General features: G+C 36.3%; 2 pseudogenes; one reads left to right on the top strand and one right to left on the bottom strand.

Annotated features, from left to right (window-relative positions):
* Nucleotides 1-1,231: 1,231 nt before the first annotated feature.
* Nucleotides 1,232-1,789, top strand: LOC114692421 (annotated as a pseudogene).
* An 8,976-nt stretch (nt 1,790-10,765) lies between these two features.
* Nucleotides 10,766-10,883, bottom strand: LOC114692429 (annotated as a pseudogene).
* Nucleotides 10,884-12,136: the final 1,253 nt, after the last annotated feature.

The raw sequence follows: 12,136 nt of genomic DNA, 5'->3' as shown, positions 1-12,136 counted from the left end.
TATTCTACCTTGGTCTCAAACTAAAGTTCACTCAATATTCTTCAGCTGATATGTACTGGGAGTTCTGGGAATTAAACACAAAATGTGAAAACACATGTCATACATATGGCAATGTGTTTCTTGCAGCTGTTATGTATGCATTTTACTAATGCTTCTAGCATCCCACAACTGCAAACACAGATATTTAAGCACACTCACTACAGTAAGACATAAACATTTATAAACTTCAGACTGTGGATCATGGTGATATAAGCTTGTAACTGCAATGTTGGTGACTTGGAGATAGGTTGATCTCTAGGGCTTGCCAGCCAGCCTGCAAAGATGAGATCCTGGCCAGTGAGAGGCTTTATCTCAAAGGAAAAAGTGGATGGTGTTCTACTTAGGATTCTAAGACTTTAGGTCCTAGAACATTTGGTAAAGAAAAGATATGTTTCATCTCATAACTTATTATTCACCATAAAAGGGAGTCAAGGCAGGAAATCAACAAAGGGATCTGGAGGCATAAACTGAAGCAAATGCCATGGAGATCCACAGTTTATGGCCTTGATCCTCATGGCTTGCTCAGCCTACTTTCTGATTAAGCAGGATTAAGCACTCCAGGGCGGCAGCACTGACCCTGAACTGGGCCTTCCCACATCAGTTATTAATCAATAAAATGCCCAGCAGTCAATCCAATGGAGCATTTTCCTGATTGAGATTCCTCTTCTCAAAAATCTGTATCTTGTTTCAAAGTGACAAAAAAAAAAACACAACAAAACAACAACAAAATAAAACATGAAAGATAGTTCCTGAGCAATGCAACTCAAAACTGTTTTATCTTGTAGTAGTCATCCACTGCAATTATTCTGTTGTGTCTGGAAAACACTGTTTTCTTGTAGTAGTCATCCATTGTAACTGTTCTGCTGTGTCTGGGAAACACTATTCTCTTATAGTAGTCATCCACTGCCTCTGTCTCTTTCAGTTTATCTGTCACCTCTTGGTTTCTGAGGAGGCAAGCTTGTTTCTGGGGGTGGCTGAATTCAGTGGCAGTACTTTCCAAAGCTGCCTCTTTAATGTGGAGTTTGGGGATCTGCCATTGTGAATGGAATTTGCCTGCAGTTTTAACAGTTAAATCTTTTCTTCAATAAAACTTGGGTGGAAAAAAAAAAAAGCAGTTGCAGCCCCGGAGCAGCGGAGCAACGTCCGGAGCGCTGCCTGAGCGCGGTCAGAGCGTCGTGGGCTCCTGAATGCCATGGCCGAGTGCCCATCGAAAGTGAGCACACCAGGAGGACTGGCAGCCCTGCGCAGGGCGTGGGAGCATCGGTGTCAGCGCTGCGCCCCGACTTGGGCTTCGTGCGCTCTGCCCTCGGGGTGCTCGCGCTACTGCAGCTGGTGCTGGGGCTGCTGGTGTGGGCCTTGATTGCTGACACGCCATACCACCTGTATCCTGCCTATGGCTGGGTCATGTTCGTCGCGGTCTTCCTCTGGCTGGTGACAATCGTCTTCTTCATCATCTGCCTGTTTCAGCTGCACATGAAATTGTACATGGTTCCCTGGCCACTGGTATTAATGATCTTTTTTTGTCGCTGCCACGGTTCTTTATATTACCGCCTTTATCACGTGTGCTGCCGCGGTCGACCTGACGTGCCTGAAGGGCTCCCGACCTTATAACCAGCGCTCAGCTGCCTCGTTTTTTTTTGCCTGCCTGGTGATGATTGCCTATGGAGTGAGTGCTTTCTTCAGCTTCCAGGCCTGGCGAGGAGTGGGCAGCAAAGCAGCCACCAGTCAGATGGCTGGGGGCTACTCTTAGGCCAGTCACGCTGTGGCCTCAGCTGTGGCTGAGTCTTAGCACAGGGTCACCCTCAATCCTACCGGACTCAAGCTCTCTGGCACTCCTGAGGAAGAGGCCTATGCAGGCAACAGAAGAGCTGCCAAGAACCAACAGTGGTTACATCCCCCCCGCCCCTTATTCAGCAGAAGGTGAAGGGGGAAGTGGACTCTCATGGACTTCAGTATCCCAGGCTGGGCCACCCTTCTCAGCAGGCACTAAATGCACTAACAGATCCAGCCTCCGACCTGCCACAGTATAAGCCTAACAGACAGCAGATTATCTTTGTTCTAGGAGAAGCTAGGCAAGCCCCCAGGCTGCTCTGGTCCCACTCTCTCCTCCCCTGCCCCAAGCCAAAGTGTCACCTGTAGAGACTGTTAGAGGAAGAGTTGGGAATTTTGGACCGGACTGTTTCAGTTGGCTTCAGGCAGTTTCCAATGATGGCGAGCCTTGCCAAGTCTCTCCCCTCATGTGTAACTCCCGCTTTGGGAAAGCTAACATTAGCTCAGGGTGCTTCCCCAGGCTGCTGATTAGGCACAGGGGACTTCAAAGAGGGGGGAGAAGGGAGCAGGGCCTTGCCTGGTGAGTTGTCATGGGGTTGGTGGTGACTCTCGTTTGGAATTTTTTTTTTTTTTTTTTTTACAATTGAAATAAAAATAGAAGTGTCTATTTGGGAAAAAAAAAACCACCATTTTCTCATAGTAGTCATCCACTGCCTCTGTCTCTTTCAGTTTATCTGTCACCTCTTCAAACAGATCACAGAGCCTTGGAGGAAGAAGGTATAATGTAGATAGCCCATTTAGCATTTAGCACTCCCCTTTTCCTTATTCTCTGCACCTTGATCGATTGTAACTCTCTGTTAATAACCATAGACTGCAAAAAATAAGCTTCTCAAATGAAGGTTGAGGCATGCAATAATCTATGGGAATAGTGACAAGTCATTAAGTGTTTATGTCCAGTAAGAAGAGCAACACATTAGGTTTTCCACTAGGTCCCATGCCCTGTATAGCCATGGATTCTTAGTCCTAATAATGGTATCAGGAATGTGTTCTATATTATGGAGCAAACGGGGCCTTAATTCAAACATAAAGTTTTCCTGTTTCTCCTATGACATTTGTGTCATGACTGTACCAATGGGAATGTCCAATCAGGACAGTCATTATTACAGCTTGCAGGGTTCTCCCCTGAATAAGGATGATATTTTTTCTTTTTGTTTGTTTTCTCCTTCAGTAGCATCCATAACAACTTTCAAGACAGTTTGGACACAGTATCTTGGTGATTATCAGAATGAATTATCTGTGTTCTGCATCTTAAATATGTGATGTTTTGATATATATATATATATATTGGTTTTTCAGAACAAGGTTTCTCTATGTACTTTTGGAGCCTGTTCTGGATCTCGCTCTGTAGACCAGGCTGGCCCGAACTCATAGAGATCCTCCTGGCTTTTGAGCAATATATTCTTAACATCCAGTTCTGGATGGTAACTAAGAGCAATGGCAATGACCTGTAACAAATGGCACTCACCTTTAATCCCAGCACTCAGGAGGCAGAGCCAGGCAGATCTGTATGATTTCAAGGTCAGTGTGGTCTACAGAGTGAGATCCAGGACAGGCACCAAAACTACACATAGAAAACCTCTCAAAATACCCTCCCCAAAAAAGACATTAACCATATAAAACAAAATTTTATACAGTGTAAATTGAGTTGTAATTATGTCAGAATATATATTTTTCAATTTAGTGCATTAAAATTTTTGGGAAAATTGAAGGCTTAATTTAGAATGCTTAATATTTTCAGGTTAATAATTTCATGATATACACTTTTGTTTATTCAGTGTTTTTATTAAGGTTTAGTAATATAAATGTTAAAATTTTCTGCAATAGTAAGAATAATATCTATTGTGAAGATAAATATCTTACATCAGCATTTGAGGCATATTATGTTAAGAAATTTCAATTAAAGTTATTTTTTGTAATAAACTAGGAACTAACCCATATTATGAGTTTCAATTATTAAAATAAAATTAATCATTACTTCATTTCATAATTTTCAGTGGTTTCAACTTTCTTCTTAATTGGATTGTGACAAATTCTCTGAATTTCTTAAAAATGCTATCACTTTGCTGTGCGGTGGCTGTTTGTATAGGCCATGATGCTTTTAATTCAGCATAAGTGCAAGCTCTTCAGATATATATCTGCCATGATCAAGAAATTGACACTGATGTTGTCACTGAGAATTTTCCAAGATTGATGATCCTTCATAAGCAGGGCACATCATTATCAGTTCAGGGTCACCCAAAAGGAATTCACCAAGCTGTCAAAAATATCACAGAGAAAAAAAAATCACATGTTTTTGCCTCTGTAAAGAAATATTATCATCTATATTTTAGTCTCTTTTCTTGCATGTAAAATATAATAAATACTTTATAATATGAAAATTTTAAACTGTAGAACTCTCTGCAGCTCTTAAAAGACACACAGTGTTTTTACTCATATACTTAAGTTTGCATGCATCTATCAAAATTAAAGCATTATATAAAATTCAGATTATAAAATGTAAAAAATTAAAATTCAGATGTTAGCTCCATGAACTATATTCATAGAAATATATTATGTACAGCATGGTATATAAATTATACATGTATATTAATATGGGGCCAAATGCACTCTATTTGTAAAATAAGAAATTCAGAGATACTTTATGCATATTATTGTTATTTTCATGTTAAGAGTGGTCATTTGAGTGGGACACTGATAATCTTTAAAAATTACTTATGGACAGCATGTAAGCCACCATATTATTCTCTTCATAGTGTCAAACACTCAGAAACCTTGAAAAGAGGGGTTTTATCTAGTAGTTTCTCTAATCATTGACATCAGTAGCTTGTTTTGCTCCAGGTAGATTCACATACCAAGGAAATCTACCTTCTTTCTCCACAGAGAATAGCCTCCCTTCTAAGCAGTACTTCACCTTGTTTACAATGCCCTTCAGAGAGTCCTTACCAAGACATTGCCTTTCCTACTCCACTTTAAACTGATCAGTCTCCTTGAGTAGAATCAGAGAAAGAAAAAGGTCATAGCCTCTTTTTCTTAAGGACTGTATATTCTTTTTATGGAGACAGATTTCAATGGTATCTGAAACAGATGCTAAATTGTATCTGACTTTATTTTAATACATCTGATAGTGATGATGATGATGATGATGATGATGATGAAGTTGTGTGTGTGTGTGTGTGTGTTTAGTTGAGTGAAATTTTCCAGAAATAAAGTGGTTAAGGTCATTTCAGGGAGGAAGATTAAGATTGTTGTGAATATGTTTCATAACATAGCTTTAAATCATTTGCTTAGTGAATTTTTCTATTCATTTCTATTTAAATAATTGAAAACTTAAAGAATAAAAAGAAAAAATGATGACCTCCAGTTATAGGTATTTGCAAGGGATTCCTTAAAATTTCTGTGAAATTACATCAAATGTATCATTTGAGGCTGAGAATAACTTGATAATCAATTTGTACTCTAATAAATGAAGCCATGTGGAAACTGTGTCTCTGGATGTTGTTTTAATTATTAGTTAATAATTAAATTATTATCTAAATAGATTATCTTTCACCAGCAGAAAGTTTATAAAAATGCACTATTTATGATTAATTTTGCCTTTCATAACTGTTAAATGGAATCTTCCTTTGAGAATGGTTTAGTGATAAATGGGCATTTGGAGCTACTGGATAGCCTAAATAATGTGTGGCCACACTACATTATTTCAAAAAAGAGATCTCAAGGAATATGCTGAGGAGTTGAATCTAAGCAGGATTCCTCACTTATTAAATCTGTACTTTGAGAATATATAGGTAATAAAAGAACAAATCCAATTTTATTTGATTCACTCATACCCTGTATTATTATAAAGCAAATTCCAAATTATCATTAAATAACAAAGCACTGAACATGTATATGAAATTCAATCTTCCACTGAATTTCTATTAAGTGAAATTTACTTGTCAAAATATAAACACAAAATTCTAAGGAAACCAATGAATTGGTACTTAAATTTGTTAACTACAATCACAATTCCAACGTTTCAACACTCTTCAGATGGAAATCAACATGATTCAGCCACACTTTGGGAATATATATCCACTATTTATATAATAAAAACCCGATGATAAACATAAAATTATATAACCACATGGAGTTTGTATTTGTATCAGAATTTACATGTCATTAATGCTTAGTTTCAGTTTCCTCTTTACTTAAATTCTCAGTAGATTCTCAACATCTCAGTGAAAAATCAGTTACATGTGTTATTTCATGAAAAGGAATACAATGCCGTTAAATGTAGAGTTTTCTCCATAGATGTCAAAAATATCAAATACATGTTATCCAAAATATGATGAATATCACTAACTGTATTTTTATAGCACAAAGGAACATTATAAGAGCTATGTAATGAAATTTATTCTTTATGAACCATGTAATGCTTAATTTTCATATTGTAGATTTTTTAAAAGTTATCAGTTTTACAGCACATAAAATTGTACTCAAATTATATTAATCTACCTCTCCAAATTCTTTCCAGACTCATCTCCCATACCATACTGACTCAGCTTTGGGTCCTTCAATTTTCTAATTCTTCAAAACCAGTTTCTGCTACTCAACTATTTTTGATGTGTGGTATTCCACTGGAGAAACATCTTCTTACCAAGGGCTATACTCTTAGAGAAAACTATCTCTCCCTCTACCAGGTAGCAATTCTCAATAGCTCCATCACTTGTGATGGGACTGTGTATCTAAATTCCCTACACATAATGGGATATTTTGGGGATTAGGCTTGCATAGGTTTGGTGCATGCAGTCCCAACTGATGTAAGTTTATATCTGCAGCTTCCCTATTGTGTCATTTTTTTTTTTCTCAAACAGTGCCTCTGTTTTCTTCATTGTCAACCCCTTTTTTTTTTCTGAACTTTTCATTGAGCATTGGTAGAGGGTATACAATATTGTATGTTTGCTTTAAGGCTGAACATTCTTTGGTCTCTTATTCTCTGCACCTTCTCTTGTTGTGGGGTCGCTATATTGTTCAGTGTTAATTACCACCTATTGTAAAATAAGCTTCTAAGATGAAGTTTGATAGTTCCATTAGTCCATGGACATAATAATTAGTTAGGAATAGGTGCAACACTACATTTATTTAAAAATGAAGTAGTATTTTTCCTCCAGAATCTATGAACTGTTTAGTCATAGGTTCTTACCCCAACCATGGTCTCAGGTTTAAGTCAGATCTTGTGGATTAAAGTTGATTACTTCAAGGATGCGCATGTCACTATTGCATCAATGACATGTCTTCTCAGGCCAGTCATTTTTGTAACTTCAAGGGTTCATAGCTTAGAACTACAGGTGATTACTTTCTCTTTTGATACTTTGCATAACATCTTCCCATGATATGAAAGCTAGCTGGTAAGAATGATGTTTCTAGGTTAATACCAGTTTGATTTCTTCACATCTGATTCAGGATTGTTTTGTCTTAGGCAATATTTCTTACTTTCAATTTCTAAAGAAAAACTCTGAGCAATGGCAATATTCTGCCATGTTTCAGGTGTACAATGGAGTCTTCTTGTATAAAAACTCTAAACTAAGGAACTCATTCCTGACACAAGGATTTTTATTTGTTAACTTCTGGTGTCTAGTGTGAAGAATGTTATCCTGTTATAGTACCTCAACTTTAACTTTTTTTAAATATGCGTATAAACTGTAATGCAGCTAATTTATGTTTAGAATTAGTGGACTTGTGGAATTAAGCAAATAATGACATATATGATAAATAATGTTAGATCTATGACTATGGCCACCTACAAAGCAGTCTATATCTCTTAGATGCCTATATCTGTTATGGAGCACTGATTTCCTGACAATAGATTTATTTAGCATTGCTAAAAATATATACTCTGTGTGTTTAAGTTTCTCATATCATTGCTATTATTTTTGTCCTATTCTTCTCTCTTTTTCCTCTAAGTGCAATGGCAATAGCATGTATTGTTTGGGGGGTATATGCATAATCCAGCATCATAATTCCATTATATACAAAATAATAGAGTTATATACGGGCACCAAAAACTAAATCACTTTTAGTAAAATTTAGTTTTTGTGAAATTCAAAGCACAAGTCTAATTTTTAAAAGATCTTTTAAAAAATTATTCTAATTCATGGCCTTAGAACATGTTGGTGGTGAAATTTATTTATTGATGGAAGAGATTTTTTTTAAAAAAATGAAACATGAGGAAGTATCATTTAAATAGTTATAAATATATTCTCCCTGTATCTACCATTGTCAGCTACTAATCACGACAATGATTGCATCAGTACCTAAATTACATTGTGATGAACACATGATATTTATTACATGGCTCTTCCGCAACATGTCTAATGATGTTTACTTCTTTTGAGAAAATATTGCTTAGAAACAAGTCATAGATGACACCTGCTTTTCATTTTTAAGACTTGTTTTTTCACTATTAAGAAATGTTTTACTTATTATGCATACCAACCACAGCCCTCCCTTTCTTCCCTCTACTAGTTCACCCCCCACTTACTTGTATGAGTGTATTTCCTACACATGTGTCTGTGAACCATATGTATACAGTGCTTGCGGAAATCAGAAGAGTAGACTGGGAATTCCTGCAAGTGGAGTTTTAAACCATTTCGAGCTTCCACGTGGGTACTGGGAACCAAATCTGGGTTGTCTTTGAAAGTATACAGTGCCTTTAAACACTGAGACATCCTCACAGCTCATTGTTATTTGTTTCTGCATATATTGAATGTATAAAGAAACTTTAAGGCTGCAGAACTAGGACACAAGTCTCATAAGAGAGCATTATGTTAAAGCAACTAAAAATAAATAAGAAATTGGGTTAATGACACTAGCACACTGACAGTTCTCAATAAATGTTTGACATTATTTTTCTGGCCTTAGTGCAGTTTATTCTGGATCTTTTATATAATGGAAAGTGAGCTCTAACTGGGTTACAGCAGGTGACCATGCTGCTGATTTCATTCCTCTGCTTTTCAGAGTATTACCGTATGGGCAGAAGTGCATTGGGACCTTTAAAAGGACATTTCCTAGTACCCTTTCTGTGGTGGTTTCAAGAGAGTTCTGCAGTCTGCATAGGACTAAGCCACGTACTTTCTCTGTTTCTTATGCCCTCAGCACAGCACATTTGCAATGCAAGAAAAATCACCGTGAATCAAGACAACTGGCTGCCTTCCAAGTCTTCAAATTTACTCCTCTGGCAGTATCATTTATGGAAATTGATTCTCTTATTCGTGTCAGGGAGGGGTTGGGAATGCTCTGTAGAATCTATCTGTGGGAATGGCACAGGAGAACTAAGAAAAAGTCAGAACAGTTGCAAATATGTGGAGAAGTGCAAGGCATGCAACATTTTTCTATCCAAATATCAAATGATTCATTAATTCTATTCAATAATTCACATACTGTCAGTATCAGACCATGGTTTGTGAACATGAATACAGTTCTTTCCCAACATATCACAATACTGTTACATAAAAGTATTTTTTTTTTTACCATTTTGTTTCTATTTTTCAAGTCTGATCCTAGTTGAGTTTGAGTCTCTGTCTCTCTCTTCTGGTTTATGATACATACATAGTCTTATTCTGTAGTCCACCTTTAGAAAACTAAGGTTCATGCTGGTCACACATCCACTGTTACCTGGGCTCCCCCAAGCTAGGCATTTTACAGATCCCTGCAATTCTTTCCCCTGTACATCTCCTATTTCCCTTTCTGCACTGTTTCTGGTGAAGCCAGACTAGTGGGATCTGCTCACCTACCTGTACTTCATACCCTATGTTGCCATATGTGCTTCCTAACTGGGGAAATAATAGGATGTGAGGCCCACTCTGGCAGTTGAAGTTAGAGCTCTCAAAATATCCAAACCCAATGCACATCCGTAATATCTTGTAACCCTGGCTTTTGAGATGATTCAACTCCCAAAGTCAATGACACTACAACAGAGCTGAAATCACCTTCACTCACTCATCCAGATTTCAACACTGAGTTGTTCTACAACTGAACATTAGTTAAGACTGAACTTAATCAAGGGAGATAACAAAGAAAAGAAAGCACCAGGGAAAACAATTACTTATACAAAATGTTTATGTCAGAACGTTTAATGCAAAACAAACTTTAGATGAATAAATCTAATTATGAAGATACTATTAACATGAAAAGTCAATAAAAATGACTTTTCTAAAAATTACCAATCCTATGGCAGTGACTATCAATGAGGTAGTCTGAGTTCTAGAAAAATATCAAGATATAAAATCTAATTTAATGAAAATTGAAAATTCTGAGGAAATTCATGTTGAAATGGTATTAGAAATTAAAAATTCAATGGAAATTTTTAAATGGAAAGCAACACCAAGAGAACTTACAAAATGGAAAGTGGAACATTCGAGTCTAATAGAAGAATTGTATCACTAGTTTAAGCTCATATATATATATGGGATGTATGAAATACGTGGACACCAGGAAAAGTAAAATTTATGCATTATATGCATAGAAGAATGACAATAAGTAGATGCCTATTGCATAGAAAATGTATTCAATAAGACCCTAGAAGAAAAATTTCCAAATCTATAGAAAGATATCCAACCAAGCACAAGAGACACCTGAACATTAAGTATAAAAGACAATTAAAAGGAAAAAAAAATAAAAGTAAAGCCACAAAAATCAAGAAAAAAGAAACTGTATTAAAAGTGTCCAAAGATGACAAAGTCACATATAATGTCAGACATTTCAGAATAACAGGCTTTCAATGGAAAATCTGAAAACCAGAAGGTCACAAAAGAATGCATTTCAAGTTCTGAAAGATCAGAACTGACAGCCAAGGATAGAGTACCCAGAAAAAACTATCTGTCATAATAGAAAGAGAAAATAAAACTTTTTAAAAAGTCTACAGCACCTGGTATTCCCAGGTGGTCTCCCATCCAAGTACTAACCAGACCCGACCTTGCTTAGCTGCCAGATCAGACAAGATCAGGCATGTTCAGGGGGGTATGGCCGTAGACAAAAATAAAACTTTTAATGGCAAATGAAAGCCAAAGCAATCTGTATTCACTAAGCCAGATCTTCACAGGATCCTGAAGGAAATCCTTTGAACTGAAGAGAATGCTAAACACATCCAACAAGCAGTAGGGGTTTAGGGTGGGGGAGTATGGTAAATATCTAAGTACAACCTCATCAGTCTGTATAATTTTAAGTGTATGTATATTTTTAGAGCTGACTACTTGTTATTGGCATGTTATTTCCTGGCAAAGACTACTTCTCCCATGTGCAGAATTCCCAGTTGCTTATAGTTTTTGAGCAGACTTGAGGCCTCTAGGGATTTCTGTCATCCAAGTTAGCATGTCTATAAATGTGGTCCTTGCTCATCTGATTTAGGGACAGTCATGTGTGTGAAATTTTATGGATGTAGCTTCTGAAAATCCATAAGTGTAAATACATAACAACAACTAATATAAAAGGAGATCATGAATTTGAAAAACAAGCATGGAAGTATATATGGGAGGGTTTGCAGGAAGAAAAGGAAAGAAGAATATCATTTTGATTATAATTTCATAAAAAAGATAAATAATTACAAGACTATGATATTGTTTTAAACAGATGACGACTAAGAAATCACAAAGCACTATAAAACCAACCCAGTGTTAGGAACTAATACACAACTTTTATTAAAATCTATGAATATCAATGAACCAAATTTGCTAATCAAAAAAAAAAAAAAAAAAAACCCAGACAGGTAGAGCATATCAGAAAAGAGGAACCCTCTTATGGTTACCTCTGAGAAACACACCAACTACCAAAGATAGACACCTTCAGAGTATAGAAAATGTAGAAACTTGTTGAGAATAAATAAAAAACATGGGATAATGAAAAATGATTAGATTGATAGAGAAATTTAAAAAAAAATTAGTCTCTACACTCAAATATACCCAAATACATTTCACAATCTATGGAATAAAATGAAGATGATCATAAGAAGAAAATTTATATCTATAAGTACATATATCTCAAATTAGAGCCATGTAAAACAAATAATTTAATGATCCATCCAAAATATTGGATAAACAGTAACACAACAAAATTAATGATACAAAAATAAGTTTTTTACTATGTAGATGCAACCAACCGTCTTATTAAATAAGAAACACAGAACCAATGTAAAAGAGAAAGCCGAGAGGTCAGAGCTCAGAGCTAAAATCTCACCTTTCCTCCTGCGAGCTCCTAGCTATTTCCTGTGTGTAAGTCTTTTCATAGTCTT

Source organism: Peromyscus leucopus, chromosome 10 (genome assembly GCF_004664715.2).
Source record: "Peromyscus leucopus breed LL Stock chromosome 10, UCI_PerLeu_2.1, whole genome shotgun sequence".
In the NCBI taxonomy this organism is placed as follows: Eukaryota; Metazoa; Chordata; class Mammalia; order Rodentia; family Cricetidae; genus Peromyscus; species Peromyscus leucopus.
Note: the sequence above shows the minus strand (reverse complement) of the source record. Positions and strands in the feature narration are given on the sequence as shown.